Genomic DNA, 17,868 nt, shown 5'->3' on the forward strand with positions numbered 1-17,868 from the left:
TCCAGTGGGCTGGACTCACGTTGGAGAAATTTGTGGATTTTTCCTCGTGGGTAGGGGATCCATTGGAGCAGGGGAAAAGGGTGTAAGGACTCCTTCTCCTTTAAGAAAGAAGCAGCAGTAACAGCACGGAATGAACTGACCTGCACTCCCCCAGTCCCTGCCCCCTGTGCTGCTGGGGGGAGGAGGTAGAGCCGGGAGGAAAAGGAAGGTGGGGGGGGGGGGAAGGTGTCGGTTGTAAGATCTGGTTTTGTTTCTTTCTGTCCTCTCAAGTAATCGGTTTTTATTTCCCTTTGTCCTTCTAAGTAATCATTAATAAACTGTTTTGCTTTGAGAAAAGCGCTGCCTGTTTTGCCCAGGACCATGGTTGGTGGGTGCTCCCTCTGTTCTTGCCTCAACCCTCAGTCCTTTTTTTTTTCCTCTCCTCTCTACTTTATTGGAGAAGGAGAGACTGTGTGAGTTTTAGTTGCTGGATCAGCCTAAAACCACGACAGTCCTTTTGGGGCTCAACCAAAGGAGCCCGGCTAGCTCAGTCGGTAGAGCATGAGACTCTTAATCTCAGGGTCGTGGGTTCGAGCCCCACGTTGGGCGCCAAAAGGACTGTCGTGGTTTTAGGCTGATCCAGCAACTAAAACTCACACAGTCTCTCCTTCTCCAATAAAGTAGAGAGGAGAGGAAAAAAAAAAGGACTGAGGGTTGAGGCAAGAACAGAGGGAGCACCCACCAACCATGGTCCTGGGCAAAACAGGCAGCGCTTTTCTCAAAGCAAAACAGTTTATTAATGATTACTTAGAAGGACAAAGGGAAATAAAAACCGATTACTTGAGAGGACAGAAAGAAACAAAACCAGATCTTAAAACCGACACCTTCCCCCCCCCCCCACCTTCCTTTTCCTCCCGGCTCTACCTCCTCCCCCCAGCAGCACAGGGGGCAGGGACTGGGGGAGTGCAGGTCAGTTCATTCCGTGCTGTTACTGCTGCTTCTTTCTTAAAGAAGAAGGAGTCCTTACACCCTTTTCCCCTGCTCCAATGGATCCCCTACCCACGAGGAAAAATCCACAAATTTCTCCAACGTGAGTCCAGCCCACTGGAAACAATCCTTCCCCACAGATTGCTCCGGTGTGGGCTATACCACAGTCTCGGGTACTTAGGGAGCTGTAGCCACTCGCTCCGGCGTGGGTCGTCACGAAGACTCCAGATGCCTTTCTGCCTTGCCGTGCCCCCATCACGACCATCCTCGGGCTCAGGCATCTTCTCCCCACGGGCTGCGAGTGGGTCGCTGCTCCACCGAGGCCGTCCTGGTTGCAGGGGGGCCGCCTGCCATCTCACCATCAGCCGCAGGGGAAACTCGGCTCCGGCACCTCCTCCCGCTCCATCCTCACTGACCTGCTGTCGATGCGGCTGTTTCTCTCAGAGCTCAGTCCTCTCCAGGTGAACTCAGCCCAGTGGGCACCCTGGGAGTGGGGTGCCCCCGAGTTCCCCAGCTGGCTCCGCCGCCGCCATCCTCCGTGGGCGGCGCCGGCCCGACGCAGGCAGCCGCCCGGCCGGGAGCCAGGGAGCGGGGGCAGTGCCCTCCTCCCTTCTCTGCTCGATCCTGGGCGAAGCACCTTTTCCGGTTCCCTTGTCCTGACTTAAATAGGGCAATTCGCAGAGGCGCCCTATTGGCTCAACCCCGAGGGGGATGGCAGTCTGATCCGGTGGCCAGAACTAAGCCTAACCCGGATCCAAAACCGGGGAGGTCGCAGGGAGCAAAATCCCTCTCCTGCCACCAGAACCACCCCCCCCTCCACATCAAACCATGACACTTGGTCTGTGGGAGCAGAGCTTGTGTGAGCTGCTTTGCGATGGGGAAAGGTGCAAAAGGAGAAGTACCTGGCATCTGCTGCACCATTTTCCCCATTGCACGGGGTATGGGTCTGCCCACAGGCTTAGGGACATGCTGTCACCCACCTACCTGTGTTTTATGCATAGCTCAGAGGCTCAAGTAAGTCTGTCCAAGCTGCCCCTTGAGATCTCGGGCCAAATGGTTTCTGCTGATGAGGGCTTGGGAGCCAACCAAAAGGAATTCAAGAGGGTCTCAGACCAGGCCAGTCTCCTTTCCAAGGATGCTCTTGCATGCAGGACCAAGCATGCTGGAGGTCTGGCTGGGTGTGAGAATCATCATGTGAGCATCAGGGCTTTGCTCTCCTTTACTATGGCAAAGTTCACCCTTTCTACCAGAGATTTTACCTTTTTTTCTGTATTTTCACAGGTTTTTCCACTTAGACTAAGTCTGGCTGCAACTTCTACTACCAGCTTCAAGGCAGGATTGTGATACTGACTCATAACTAACTATGGCACTCCTCGGACCACGAGTGAGAAACTCCTGCAACACAAACGAGTAATAACGATCTTAAATTTACCAAGACACCCAAAAGAGGCCCCAAATCTGCTGAAAATACTCACTTAGAAGCACCTACCTTTGAGAAAAGCTGCAATCAAACCCGTGCTGGCTGATTATGCCATGCAAACATAGTTTTGCACCCTTGAATCCTGCACCCTTGATGCAGGAGAGCATCGCTGTTGGTGGTCTGGGAGAAGACACGAATGCTCTTGCTCTGAAGTGCCTCTGTTTATCAAAATCTGCAGTTTTTGCTTCCCTACACTACAGAAATAGCAGAAGGGAAGTTTTAGGGGTTGTTTGCAATGTTTCAGCTTGCTGTTTTAGAGCAAGTGTGCTCACCAGCCACCAGGTTTATGTGAATTAACAGTAAGCACCGATTAAAATTGAGGGTTATTTTAGCATGGAGAAGAGTTGAGTTCTCGATTACAAAATTGGAAATGCAGCTGCAAAGAGAAAAGCCTAAAATCCCTAGAGCAAAGACCTGGGACCTACCTGACAGTTCTCCTCATGCTCTTCCTTAGGGGGGTTCCCTGCCCATGGCAGGGGGGTTGGAACTAGGTGATCTTTGAGGTCCCTTCCAACTCTAACCATTCTATGATTCTATTTATTTCTAAGACAGCAGAAGACCCTGCTTGGCAGGGCTCTGCTACTAAAATCATTTATCTCTGGCATTCTGACTCTCATGCGTGCTTGGATATTTTATATTGGCTCTTGAATTTCAGAGCACATCTCCAGGATCCACGCACGGTTGAAGATGCCTCCCCCTGATGAGTGAAGAAGGATCTTGGAATAGAAATCCATCTCCTTCCCTCGGGAAGTCAGCTAACAAACCATCCCCGCAGCACTCTGCAAGCTGTGCAGCAGAAAGGATTTATGGACATCCCGCAGGAGGTTCCTGGCTCAGCCAACCTGAGCAATCACCTGAGCCTTCCCTCGGTGGTAGAATAGTTTGCAATTCGTGTGCTATGAAAAGCACATCATTTCTGCCATGTATTTAGGGGGTTGTAAAACTCTGAATTAACAAATTCTGCAGGGAAAAGGTACCAGCCTTGTTTCACAACTCCTGCGGGTTCCAGCAGAGTCGTTCCACAGATGCACGTGGGCTGTAGGCACCAGACAGACCCAATCCTGCAACCTTTTACTCACCCAGGGAGTTGCTCTGACTGTAGCAAGACTCTTTCTGCAAACGGTCTCTGTGCAACCCACAGCTGCAGGATCAGGCCAGGAAATGCAGTATAAGGGTGGTAGTTGTTGGTGTCAAAATAAGCATCTACAAGCTGAAAGACTAAACCCAGTCTGGTCACCTTAGATTGTCTTTACTCTCTGCAGAGTCTTTAAATGGTTCTTCATCTCATCTCGAGATGCTGGAGTGTCTAAGAATGATTTCTGTGAAAACGTATAAATGCAGGGAGAGAGAAGGAGAAGGAAGAATATCAATCTAGGAAGAAATCGTGGAATCATAGAAAGGTTTGGGTTGGAATGGACCTTCAAGATCATCTCATTTCAACCCCCCTGTCTTGGGTGGGAACGCCTGTCACCACATCAGGTTGCTCAAAGCCCCATCCAACCTGGCCTGGAACACTTCCAGGGATGGGGCAGCCACAACTCCTTTGCACAACCTGTGCCAGTGCCTCACCACCCTCATAGTGAAGAATTTCTTCCTTGGATCTAATCTAAATCTGCCCTCTTTCAGTTTAAAGCCATTGCCCCGTGTCCCTTCACTACACGCCCTTGTGAAAAGTCCCTCCCCAGCTTTCCTGTAGCCCCTTTAGGAAGGCTGTTAGAAGGTCTTCCAGAGCCTTCTCTTCTCCAGGCTGAACAGCCCCAACTCTCCCAGCCTGTCTCCAGAGCAGAGGTGCTCCAGCCCTCACATCATCTCCGTGGCCTCCTCTGGACCCGCTCCAGCAGCTCCATGTCCTTGTTGTTTTGGGGATCCCAGAGCTGAAGGCAGCACTGCAGGGGGGTCTCAGGAGAGCAGAGCAGAGGGGCAGAATCCCCTCCCTCGCCCTGCTGCCCACGCTGCTCTGGATGCAGCCCAGGACACGGGTGGCTTTCTGGGCTGCCAGCACACGGTGCTGGCTCATGGTGAGCTTCTCATCCACCAGCACTCCCAAGTCCTTCTCCTCAGGGCTGCTGAGCCTGAGAATCCATTCTCCGCCCAGCCTGCACTTGTGCTTGGGATTACCCCGACCCACATGCAGGACCTTGCCCTTGGCCTTGTTGAACTTCATGAGGTTCTCACAGGCCCACCTCTCCAGCCTGTCAAGGTCCCTCTGGATGGCATCCCTTCCCTCCAGCGTGTCCACAACACCACACAACTTGGTGTCATCTGCAAACTTGCTGAGGGTGCACTTGATCCCACTGTCCATGTCTCCAACAAAGATGTTAAATAGCACTGGTCCCAGTACTGACCCCTGAGGAACACCACTCGTCACTGGCCTCCACTTGGACGTCGAGCTGTTGACCACAACTCTTTGAGAGCGACCATCCAGCCAATTCCTTATCCACCGAGTGGTCCATCCATCAAATCCATGTCTCTCCAGTTTAGAGACAAGGATGTCGTGTGGGACAGTATCAAATGCTTTGGACAAGTCCAGGTAGACGATGTCAGTTGCTCTTCCCTTTTCCATCAATGCTGTAACCTCATCATAGAAGGCCACCAAATTAGTCAGGCAGGATTTGCCCCTAGCGAAGCCATGTTGGCTGTCACCAATCAACTTCTTTTTTTCCCATGTGCCTTAGCACAGTTTCCAGGAGGATCTGCTCCATGATCTTGTTGGACACAGATGTGAGACTGACTGGCCTGTAGCTCCCTGGGTCTTCCTTTTTTCCCTTTTTAAAAACAGGTCAAACAAGTCGAAATTACAATTATTTTAAAGCAAGCAAGCAGAATTGCTAAATTTTTACTTAAAAATGAAAAGTAAAGAAGTGATGACCAGAGTTGACAGATATTTAGTATAAAACTTATTCCCTTCCTTGAAAAGTGTAAATAACATAGATAAAGCAAGAGTCCTCTCTATGTTAGCCCCATGCAGTTCCATCTTCTCTTTTGGTGGCCATCTCTGTTAGTCTCTGTTTCCCCTTCTCTTCCTTCTTCACCTGCTAGTCTAGCTCGCATCAGCTCCCTTGTAGAAATATTTGTGATCCTGTTGTATCAAACCTCCTTGTGTCCAGGATGTCCACATCCTTTGGCCAAGGACTGAGATGGGATGGATTTCACATCTAGAGAGCCTATGTGCAGCACAGAGGTCACTGCTGCCCCGGCACACGACACTGATGACGCCAGGAGGTGCTGCTGGTTCTCCCTTGCCAAACTTTGGGTCTAGGCATGGCTGTAGCAGCAGCTGGAGAGGTGGCACAGCAGTAAAATAAGGAAGAGTGTGGCCACCCATATATCTCAGCCAGGCTCTAGTCCCTGCTGGGGTCAGTAGAAAGGACTTTTCTGCTGAAAACATTCTCTTCTCCACCACCAGATCCTTCCCTCTTCACTCTGGCCATGGCTTCCTTCTCCCTCACAGTCAGAAAATGCTCTCCTTCATGGTAACCACCAAAGGCCACATTCTCCAGCCTGACCCAAGGCTTTCCACTGCTTCCCACTGGATCTCAGCAGACTGCTAGACCAGTATCCAGCCATAGATTGAACCACTTGATCCAGTTCACAAGAAGTAGCTTTCTTCTGGGATTCCCAAATCTTTCTGGAAGGTCTTCAGAGACAAACGCACATCATAAGTTTAAATACACAATTTAAATACACAAATTTCACAACTGAGTGAAAGGTAAAGGCTTGTGAGATGTGGAGGATGATAAAGTCTGTGGATTTCATAGAATCATCGAATGGTTAGGGCTGGAAGGGACCTTCAAAGGTCATCTAGTCCAACCCCCCTGCAAGGAACAGGGATATCTCCAACTAGATCAGGTTGCTCAGGGCCTTGTCCAACCTGGCCTTGAACGTCTCCAGGGATGGAGCATCCACCACCTCTCTGGGCAACCTGTTCCAGTGTTCTACAACTCTCATGGTAAAAAATTTTTTCCTAATATCCAATCTGAATCTACCTCCCTCTATTTTAAAACCATTACCCCTTGTCCTATCACAACTGGCCCTCCTGAATAGCCTCTCCCCATCTTTCCTGTAGGCCCCCTTGAGGTACTGGAAGACCGCTATAAGGTCACCCTGGAGCCTCCTCTTCTCCAGGCTGAACAGCCCCAACTCTTTCAGCCTGTCCTCATAGGAAAGGTGCTCCAGCCCTCTTATCATCTTTGTGGCCCTCCTCTGGACCCTCTCCAACTGGTCCATGTCCTTCTTATGTTGGGGACTCCAGAACTGGACGCAGTACTCCAGGTGAGGTCTCACAAGGGCAGAGTAGAGGGGAAGAATCACCTCTCTCGACCTGCTGGCCACGCTCCTCTTGATGCAGCCCAGGACACGGTTGGCCTTCTGGGCCGCAAGAGCACATTGCCGGCTCATATTGAGCTTCTCGTCCACCAGTACTCCCAAGTCCTTCTCCTCAGGGCTGCTCTCGATATTATAGGCAATATTTCATGATATTGCCCAGCTGCTTTCTTTCCACTTTGCTCTGCTCTGGGGTTCTAAAATTTTACTTGCTACTTCTCTTCTACTTCCCATTATTTGGGTAGGATTTCAGGCTACTTATTGGAGGTCATGTGTCTATGAAGCAGCTGTTTGCTCTTGCATGGATAAGAAAGAGGACGGATGACTAGAAACTGAAAATTTAAACTGATACAGGTGTGCAGGGATTGCACGTACTGCACCCCAATTCTAAGAGATGGTTTTGGTGCTAGATCATCTCTCTTTGATTTCATCTACTGCTCTTGGGAAGCGGTTTAAGCTACATTTTTTTAAAACCTGCAAAAGTATGGATGTTTCTTTGTTCACATAGAATCATAGAATGGTTAGGGCTGGAAGGGACCTTCAAAGGTCATCTAGTCCAACCCCCCTGCAAGGAACAGGGATATCTCCAACTAGATCAGGTTGCTCAGGGCCTTGTCCAACCTGGCCTTGAACGTCTCCAGGGATGGAGCATCCACCACCTCTCTGGGCACATATTCCTGCATAGCTCAAGCAGCCAAGTGGTGGTGGGATCTGAGTAAGGAGCTGATGTGTTTGCTTCAGTATTTTGACAGACATGGGAACTGATGTAGGTTTTGGGTCAGCCTGATGGTCCATCAACCCATGTCCTGTCTCTACTTATGGCCAACAGTGGGTGCTTACAAAGTGAGAAGAGTGACGTTGCTGTAATTTTTTTCTCCCAGGAGAGCAGGATATGTCATTTCAGGTGTTGCATTTAGGAGTCCAGTGGACTTATCTTCCACAGATTTTTCTGACTCTTTTTGAACCTGCATGCTTTTGTCCACCCTATGTTCTGCTGACAGTGTGCTCTGGAAAAAGGGAAAACAAAGTTAAAACAAAGCAAAACTTCTTTTGGTTTAGTCCAAAACTGTCTGCCCAAATATTTCTGTGGATATTCCACATTGCCTGAGTGCTAAGAAACAATTCCTTCATCACCTTCTCCTCTCCATTCCATTCTCCTCTCCACTGGGGGATTGGACTAGATGATCCTTTGAGGTCTCTTCCAATCCCTAACATTCTGTGATTCAGAGTTTCACAGACTGCTGCTGCCATCCCCTCCATCATCTCTTTCCCAGGATGAGGTCTCCTATAGTGTGTCTCCTTGTATGGAAGAGGTTTGGAGCTCTGAGTATCCTTTTATGTCTTCTTCATAGAATCATAGAATGGTTTGGGTTGGAAGGGACCTCAAAGATCATCTAGTTCCAAACCCCCTGCCATGGGCAGGGACACCCTCCACTACACCAAGTTGCCCAAAGCCTCATCCAACCTGGCCTCTTCAGACCAGAATATCACTCATTGTTTGAATATTAACTCACATCATTAGTTTATTCAGTCGTACAGAGATGCTTTCTTTTTCATTTTTTATTCCTTTCCCAATAATTCATATCATCCTATTTGCTTTTTTTTAGCCAGTGCTAAGAGAGAGCCAACCTTTTCAGAGGACTACCCACAAAGACTCCAAGATCTCTTTCCCATGTGGTGAAACAAATTTAAAGTCCAGATGTGTGAAAGTTTCTAACTTTGGAAATAATATCATCTGTGAAGACGAAAGGTTTTGAAAAAAATCTTCTAAGGGAACTGGGCAAAAAACATTTATGGGATTTACTGTTAGATACAAAGATATCACCTGGTCAGGAAGATCCAGACTGCAAACTACTGGGAGCTGGGAAAGTGTTATGGAGGACCTTTACGCTGCCCTCATCCCATTCTTCCTGGACATCTGCTGTTAGTCACCAGTAGAGAAATGCTACTGAAGTAGCTGGACCTTTGCTCTGAACCAATAAAACTATTCTGTCTTCTTAACCTGTGGCTGGGAGGAGATATGTGAGGATAGAGTTGAAGCTGGATATGCTCTGCGTGTACTGGAGAAGTAGGGTTTGAGTCAATGTGGCCTACCTACAGCTCATCAGTGTGGGGAGAAAAGAGATCTGGACCCCAGACACTTTCTCTGTGGTCTTCAGAGAGCTGGAGCCCAGGACATAACTTTGAAAGCCCTAAGACAGAGCCAAATCCTAGGGCCAAGAGCTGGAGCATTGAAGACAGCGGTAAGTCCTCGGAGCCACCTGCCTTCACCTCCCACACTGAGGGTCTGGATTCTGGACCTCAATCGCAAAATAAATTTTTAATCTTCACTGAAAACTTTGTTTTGGTAAAGAGGCCTCCTATCACCTCATTTTCTTTTATATTAACCAGCACAGAGCAGTAGAACCAACAAAACCCAGTACTGGGCAAAAACATTGGACGCTGGTGTCAGTAAGAAGGAAGAGGTATTGATCACTTCCTAGCAGGTCACACCAAAGCTGGCCTCATGAAAGATCTGCCAAAGCCTATTAGCTAAGGCACATCCTGGGGGAAATCCTCTTAGAGCAGTGGAGGTGAGAATGCAGATGATATTACCATTCCCAGCACTGCAGTCATAGAGAAATAGGGCTGGGAAGGGATATTAAGAGGTCTGCAGGGCCATGCCCTTTATCTCAAGGGAGGATCAAGTCATAGAATCATAGAATCATAGAATCATAGAATGGTTTGGGTTGGAAGGGACCTCAAAGATCATCTAGTTCCAACCCCCCTGCCATGGGCAGGGACACCCTCCACTACACCAGGTTGCCCAAAGCCTCATCCAACCTGGCCTTGAACACTTCCAGGGATGGGGCATCCACAGCTTCTCTGGGCAACCTGTTCCAGTATCTCACCACCCTCAATGTAAAGAATTTCTTTCTTATATCTAACCTAAATCTGCCCTCTTTCAGTCCATCCATGTCATGTGTCACCGGGCAGTTAAACACCAGGCACGGTGATGGTGTTAAAGTGCTCTTCAAGACTTTCTGTGTTGAAAATGCCGTTACCTTTCCAGCCAACCTATTCCTAACCCAAATATTCCTGACTGTAATTAGGCCCATTGCTTTTTTTTGCGTCCAGTATGGGCATGAAGACAAGATTATTCCCTTCTCTGTATCAGTCTTCATGTCTTTGTGCATCATGTCTTCTCAATCCATAGTTCTGCAGACTATACCATGTTAATTTGTTCAGTTGGATCCAGCAAAACCTCCATGTTCATCTCTGCTAATACAGGTGCTGGTGTGTACGTACAGATTTATGTCTGTGCATGTATCTGTGTTTTGATGATCATCTCACCTTCTGGAGTTGGAGAACATGGGGTTATCAAGATTGTCATGAGTCTGAAAGCGCTTCCAACATAAAGGCACTGTTGGAAGTTGGCCTGTGAAAGGAGTATTTCCCCTCTTCCCATTTATACCTCAAAAGCCATTGGTTTGTTCTAGGGCATCCCCAAAACACTGGTCCATTTTAGCCAAGAAATTTCTCATGTGCAGATCACTGAAAAGACCTGAGACATAACGTGCAGATGGCAGATTCGGGAAGTGATCAGGAAAGGGTTATGAGAGTGCACGAGGTACTGCTCTGCCTCTTTCCTTCAGGCGTGTTTGTGAGCCAAATCCTTCCCCACCCTCACTTAGAACAGCCCTGAGCTTGCTCCGATTTCCATCCCATTCTCCCAACCTTTCCTTCAGGGCTGGGAAAGTGAAGAACAGCTGAAGTAGAGGCTGCTCCAGCTGCGTTTCCCACCTCAGGGGACAGCCTACTACAAAAGCCCCATTATTCAGTGAATTACCATAAATTAACCTCTGTCCTGGCTACCTTGAAGTGACTGAGACTCACATTTAGTCAATAACATACAATTGTGGGATGGTCTCTGTCCTCTAAGGATCTGTAGTGCAATGGTTGATTGACCTAAGCCCAATGCCAGGAGCATCCTCTGGATTTGTCTGTAGATGAGAGGTGGTGAATTAACCCAGTCTTTCCAGGGCTGAACAAGCACCATGTGCAGACACCACTCTATTGTGCTTTTATGGAAGGAGATCATTTTGCTCTGGAGAGGTGATTTCTCAATGTCTTGGGGCTGGATGGTCATCTGGCTCAATGGCTGGTTAGAGCCCCATAGCCAAGACTTAAAGCAGAACTCAAGCTAAGACTGGAAATTGGAATCTAAAGCAAAAGCAAGCCAACATCAGTGACAAAATGAGGCAGAAAAAAAGAGCCAGGAGAGGACACCAAGCCCTGAAACACCAAAATGACCCAGAGAGAACATCAGACCCTGCTTACTACAACCAGTCTGGGATGAAGCACACTACAGATTCCCTGCCTCCAGCTCTGCCTCTGTGGGCATGTACTTGGAGTGGTCAAGTGGAGCTTGGCCAGAATAACTGTCCCCATGTGAGAAGCAAAGATGTCCTTGAAAGACAGTGCTGCTCCCATGGGAGAAGAGGACTTGCTGATCCTGCTCTAACCAGCTTTACATCCAAGCACTTGCCTTTTTATAGGACTTACATAAATGCCTCTAGGATACTTTGCTCCACAGGATTGTTTGGTAAGGAATCTTCTCTCTACTCAGAATAATTACACAAAACCTGATTTGAAGATATGGTCTAAATTTCCATCCCATCTTTAACCACAAAGCATGGCCTGTAAAGCTACAGGATGTCTCACCATGACTTAAGAAGACTCAAGACATTTGCTGGTTTCATGTATAAAATAATCCTTGTTTGGCCTATTTTTATAGAGAGGTCCCTTCTTGCTGATAGGATGACGATTTGAAGATAGAGTAAAAGCAGCGTGTGGTTCCTCTGATTCAATCAGCTCCTGTTATAATTAGGGGTTACTCATCACTCCTCACCTACAGACAAACACCCAGGATGTTCTTGGCATTGATCATGGATAATTCATAGCTGGAGGAGCTGGCGATGCTAATGTGACTGGTGCTGGAACACATCATCACTTGCTTGAGTGCTTGGAAGATAAAACCTCTTTTTGTCTCTTTCAGGGCTTCTTCCTGTAAAGGGGTAAGATCCAGAGACCCAGAGGACCTGGAAAAGTGTCCATCCCATCCCTCTGCTTTATTTCTTAGAGCTTTGCAGTTTGGGTACCCCTGAATCCTGCAAATCCTTTGGCAATGACGGGAGCCAGCCAGGGTGTCTGGCTGCTGCCAGGATGAGACCTTAAAGCTGCAGTTGGGCAGGAGGACCATCAAGCAGAGAACATTTAAAAGGATGCATTTGGTGGTTGAAATGGGTCAGATACCTGCCCCTAATCTTGTCTTGGGGGCTCTAAGAGGAAGGGCAATGCTGTGGTTAAGACCCCGGGACGTGGGATGGAGGATTCAGGTCTCAGCTTAGCTACAGGCTTCCAGAGACCTGCAGCAGTCAGTTGGGTCCAGATGCACTGGGGATTTGGGCCACAGGGTCATGCTTATTCTTGCTCTCTGGCTCTGTGATGCTCATGGTCTCAGGTTGACAGCAGCCCAGCATCAACCAAGGGGTTAAAGGAGCTCCCGCTCCACCTCTCCGAGGATTATGGATCGTATCTACTTGTAAAGTGCTTGGCAGTTCTTGGAAGCAAGGCACACCCTGGGATTTGTAGGTAATGTCATGGGACTGATATAAAATACAGCATGGAAAAACCCGTAACCCAGGTCATTCCTTCATCTGAGGGACACCCTGTGACCCCAGCAAGTGAGCACATAGTGACACCGAGTCTCTCAAATTGAGATTTTGGGTTGCTGATGAGCAAAATGAGGTGCTTAGCCTTGCTAGGAGATCCCGCCGTGCAGCAGCTTAAAGGATCTCCTTTTCAGAAGGTAGAAGCTAAGCACTTCGTAAACACTTCTGGAAATCCTGACCTTACGGCATCTCCTCGGTGGAAGAATCCTACAGCACAGTTTGCGTGCTCTTGGCAATGCAGCATTGTCCTCCCAGTTCAAAGTGCACCGTGATGTGGAGGTGAATTCCTCCGACATCCACACGTACCCTTGGCCATGAACCGTTTGTCCACGATAAGCAACCAAGTTCTGTGCTTGCTGACGGTGGTGGAGATAAAAGCACTGCTTGCTGACATTTGTCCCACTCCAATTTTAAGTGATGAGAACACCCCAGTAACCCAGACCATGGTCTTCCCCAAGAATTAGGTACGTGTTTAATTTTTCTTAATGAGCAAGCGTTTTTTTGTGATGTGCCTGCGTTTTTTTTTCTCTGCATGTCTGATTTTGTGTGCATGCGTTTTCCACAAGCATTTAATAAACCCAAGTGATTTCCTTGTGTTTTCTGTATGGAATTTTCAGTGCATCTTGAGCTGCTTATTAAAAGCGTGTTTGGGCTGCTTTTTGTTGACCTCATAGGATCTAAGAAGTGATAGGACAAGGAATAATGGCTTTAAACTCAAAGAGGGGAGAGTCAGACTAGATCTAAGGAAGAAATTTTTTATGATGAAGGTGGTGAGACACTGGCACAGGTTGCCCAGAGAGGTGGTAGATGCCCCATCATGGCAGGGGGGAGGTTGAATTAGATGACCTGCAAAGGTACCTTCCAACCCAAACCATTCTATGAGTCTATGAATCCATTTAGCTCACAGGCATTATTTTTAAGCCTGGCTTAAAAATGCTGGCTCATGACTACCTGATTTTACAAAATTTTCCCTTCCTGATAAATACATGCTGCATTTTGAAGGTCTTATCCTATCTGAACCACATGAGACCTTGCTGCCACAGAGATGTGGTGGCTTAGTAGGTTGCTAGCACAGAGTTCGTGGCTTAGTAGGTCTGAGTGGGCTGGGGACAGGACATGGGCAGGTGTAAGAGTAGACACAAGCTTGAAAAATGGATCAATCACACCCTATATTTCCTTAAATCCAATATAAACCCTCCTGCCTTGTGCAGCACGTTGGTCATTGCAGGTTATTTCTCCGCTGGTGGATTTTTATAACCTGGACAAAGTGGTCTGCCAAAATCCTGTATAAGATCATAGAATCACAGAATGGTTTAGGTTGGAAAGGACCTCAAAGATCATCTAGTCCCAATCCCCCTGCCATAGGCAGGGACACCTTCCACTACATCAGGTTGCTCAAAGCCCCATCCAACCTGGCCTTGAGCACTTCCAAGGATGGTGCAGCCACAGCTTCTCTGGGCAACCTGTGCCAGTAATGTGCATGCACAGATGGTTCCTCCTGGAAAGTGTTATGTCAAGAGGTGAGCCCAGGTAATGGGAGATGCAGAAAAGCATTGGGTTCAAATCAGAGAGAACTAGAAGATTACCCAAAAAAAAAAGTGTCCATATTCCTGGGGAGACCTGTGGTTTTGGTTGATGTTTAAATGCTTTAAATGATTTTGAAAGCAAAGTGATGGGTTTCAGATGCATTTGCAATTTTATTTCCTTTCTTGAAAAGGAAAAACACTCTGTGGCTTGAGGGAGGAATGTTTAACATACCACATTTTGGGACTTTATTGAATTAAAAGCAGGAAATCTTTCCCTGAGCAGAAAACCACACATTTTTCTAGTTGCTTGCCACAACAGCTACCAACCTTTTAACCCCAGTCCCGGGGCAGTAAAAGGATTTGTGGGACTGGAGCTACAGAAAGGCAAAAAAGCATTTTGCTTGTTATTCCTCCTCTCGGGATATTAGTCCGTATTTTGTATTCATCAGTCCTCGGAGGTTTTCTTCTGAGCCTCGTGATCTGAACCCGCTAAATAAGGCAAATCCAGATTACAGCCTCTGGCAACAGGAACACTGCAGGGATCATCAGGGAAGCGATCGGAGGAGGACGCAGGCAGGAGGGGAATACCGAGTCACTACACTTCTCTTTTTTACCGTATTTTCCAATTTGAAATTTCCACAGAAGTCCCAGAAAGGCTGAAATTTGAAATTTCTGCAAGCGAGGCGATGAATTTATCACTTGTCCTTGGTCTCGTTTCTTAAATCAAAGCCAGTTGCAGAAATAAGGGGTGGACATGCTGGAAGGAAACACGCTGTGGCGTTTTCACTTTAGATGGTCCTTATTTTGAGGTGGCAGCTTGGACATCCCCCAGTCCTAACATCTGCACCTCCAACTGAGCCAGTCCCGAGCTGCAGAGCCCAAACCCAAAAGCAGTTTGGTTTGACTGGCTGGTCCGGGCACTCCTCTTAATTCTTAAGGTTTCTTCTGCCTTGTGTTGCATCGGAGGAGTTTTAATCCTCCAGACAGCTCTGCACGAGGCTGAAATAGCACAAAAGCTTCTTGTCTTACGGTGTTTTGCTCGGAGACAGCTCTGGCCTCTCAAAAAGGTGAGACCTTGCATGATGCTGAACCCCCTGAATAGCCCTGGCTGCAAGGACGCCTATGAATTATTATTCTTAATGTCACAATTAAAATAAACCCAGGCACTGACCTCTCCCGGGTTATGTAGGTCCCTGAGGGATCAAGGACACATTCCAGTCTGAGATAAAACTGACCTTGAAGGAAGCCAATTATATATAGCCAACGCACTCCTCTGACCCCTCTTCTCCAGCACTGTGGTCTTCCTTTGCCTTCAGGTCTTGCATGCCCCTGGCTGCCCCATCAACCTTCAGGCAGCTTCAGCGTCCTCCTTCCCATTCCTCCCCAGGATATTTTTCCTGACCACCCATTTTCTGTCTTTTCTCTCTTCCAGGATGGAATCACCAGTCAGGAACATGATGGACCATCCCACCTCCTAGGTAAGTGTGTCTCTGGCATTGGAGGCGTCACTGGGTCAGATCCCCAAAGGGGAAAACTGAAGCCTCTGTGGACAATTGGGGATTACACCTTCTAATGTGGCTTCTCCACCAGGTTGGGGCAGAGTCATGTCACTCCTACAGATCCAGCCCCTCTTGTCTGTACCAATGCTTGCCATCCTTGTCCATGACAGGGACTGGACCTTGCATCCTGCTTCTTCCCCATTTCCTAAGTCCCCAAAACACCACCTATATTCCTATATCCCCACAATATGAAAGAGGGTAGATTTAGATTAGATCTGAAGAAGAAATTCTTCACTCTCAGGGTGGTGAGGCACTGGCACAGGTTGCCCAGAGAAGTTGTGGCTGCCCCATCCCTGGAAGTGTTCAAGGCCAGGTTGGATGAGGCTTCCAGCAACGTGGTGTAGTGGAAGGTGTCCCTGCCCATGGCAGGGGGGTTGGAACTGGATGATCTTTGAGGTCCTTTCCAACCCAAACCATTCTATGATTCTATGATCACCAAATCCAACCATCCATCTGACACCTCCCCACACTGCTCTTGCACACTGCTGATTTCCACTTCAACAGCAGCACCTTTGCTCCTTTTCCTGTCACAGCAATATCTCAGCTCCTTGTCCTCGACCCTGGAAACCACTCTCATCCCCACCACACCCCATGCTGTGCCCTTGGGAACATCTCCATCGCTCACCTCCAGCACTGACCCCCATCGAGATGTTTGGAAGGTCACAGCAAAGTTCCTGGGATCTGCTTGTGACATGGCAGGGAAGGCAGAGGAAAGGATAGGAAAAAAACAACTGGAGTTAAGGTAAAGCTTGGATGTTGATAAACACCGAAAGAAGAGGGTGGGAGAGAATTATTTTTATTTTCCTGGTGCATAAATCTTCCTTCTGCTTAGGCACCTCTGTCCTTAATTAAAGACAAAAGAAAAAGTCTGTTAATAGAAAGCAAGTGAGAAATCATAGCAGGTGACCTGCTTTATTTGACTGGATTAAGTGTGGGATTACAGGAGTGTTTAAAAATGTCAATAAGGGCTCCACCAAATTCTTCCCTGTTGCTGCTTGTTTTCTGGGAACAGGAGGGATTTGCAGCCAGTCATTCAGATTAAGAATCCGATGGAGTAATTTGATCAGGGCAGGTGGAAAGGGAAAAGAAAACAAAAGACAATGATTGCCCTGGTGTTGTCAGTTCAGAAACAGTTCTGTGTGTTTTTCTTGCTAAATGCAATTCTTGCAGCCGCAGTAACAAAAATCCAGGGTGCAAAGAAGTGCACGTGCTCTGCAGGATTTTTGGTGGCTCCTTGCAGGTGGGGAATGGGACGTGGGGAGGAGAAAGAGAAACAAAGGGGGAGAAGGAAGAAAGTGATGGTGTAAGGGCTCTATAGGGGCAATGTAAAGCTGATCTGAACAGATGGCTTCCTGCCACCTAAAACTTCCACGCTGAGAAATCCCATTAAGTGCAGAGTTTAATGAAGTTCGGGATAGCAAGAAGAAGCAGCTATTTAAAGCCTTGATCACCTGCCAAATGTGGCTTTATAAGCCATATTTCCTGTCCCAAATCACTTCTCCCTTCTCTTGTCTCCTGGCCATGCTCTGTCCATAGGAAACAGCCTCGCTTGTAAAATGAAATGCACAGTGACAGTGCTGCCACGATTCATGACTAATCCGAGATGTTCCTGTGCAAAGGTGTCTGGGGTTAAATTAATAAAATTAAAAGCAGGACTCCTGGAGCCCAGATAGGATGAACCCTCTGGATGAACCCCTGCCCTTTATAAATGTTTTATTTCTTGTGCCCCAATGGGGTATGGCATTATGTTGCTATAGGGAGTGCCCAGCACCGTGCTGGGAGTATGAGCTTTCTGATGGTGAGAAAAGATCCCAGAGCAACTAAAAACATGAAGAACACCAAGCAAACAATGATCATTTGTTGATCTAGATGAATATTATTTTTAAAAACATATGCATTCAGCAGAAATTATGGCTCATCATCACATTTCCGAATGAAAATAATGCAAAGGAAACGTTCAATAATTCATCTCCGCCTGGAAAAATCTTGAAAAACTGACCTCCAAGCCAGACTGGAAGTGTGAGTTTTCTACTGGGGAGTTTCAATAGTGCTGATCACAGATCAGATTTTTTTTTTTTTTCCCTTCTTCTTCTTTATATCTTTTCTATGTCCTACAGGGAGGAAAAATGAAAACTCTGGCCCTACTCCCATGCAAATGCTGGGAAAGTCAAGTCCTTCTCTCTACACCCTACAGACCATATGTTAACTGTGGTTAACTGTAGTTGAGGTTGTGAAATAGTTCCAGAGACAGGGGAAAACTCGAAGCTTGATCTCCATGGTTTCACCTTGCTTGAGAAGCT

At 47.6% G+C, this 17,868-nt stretch overlaps 1 non-coding gene across 1 annotated transcript; it reads left to right on the forward strand.

Annotated features, from left to right (window-relative positions):
• The first annotated feature begins 515 nt into the window (after positions 1-515).
• Positions 516-588, forward strand: TRNAK-CUU (transfer RNA lysine (anticodon CUU)). The gene has a single exon. It is a non-coding gene; the product is annotated as a tRNA-Lys (tRNA).
• Positions 589-17,868: the final 17,280 nt, after the last annotated feature.

This window comes from Tauraco erythrolophus, chromosome 1 (genome assembly GCF_009769465.1).
Source record: "Tauraco erythrolophus isolate bTauEry1 chromosome 1, bTauEry1.pri, whole genome shotgun sequence".
Taxonomy (NCBI): Eukaryota; Metazoa; Chordata; class Aves; order Musophagiformes; family Musophagidae; genus Tauraco; species Tauraco erythrolophus.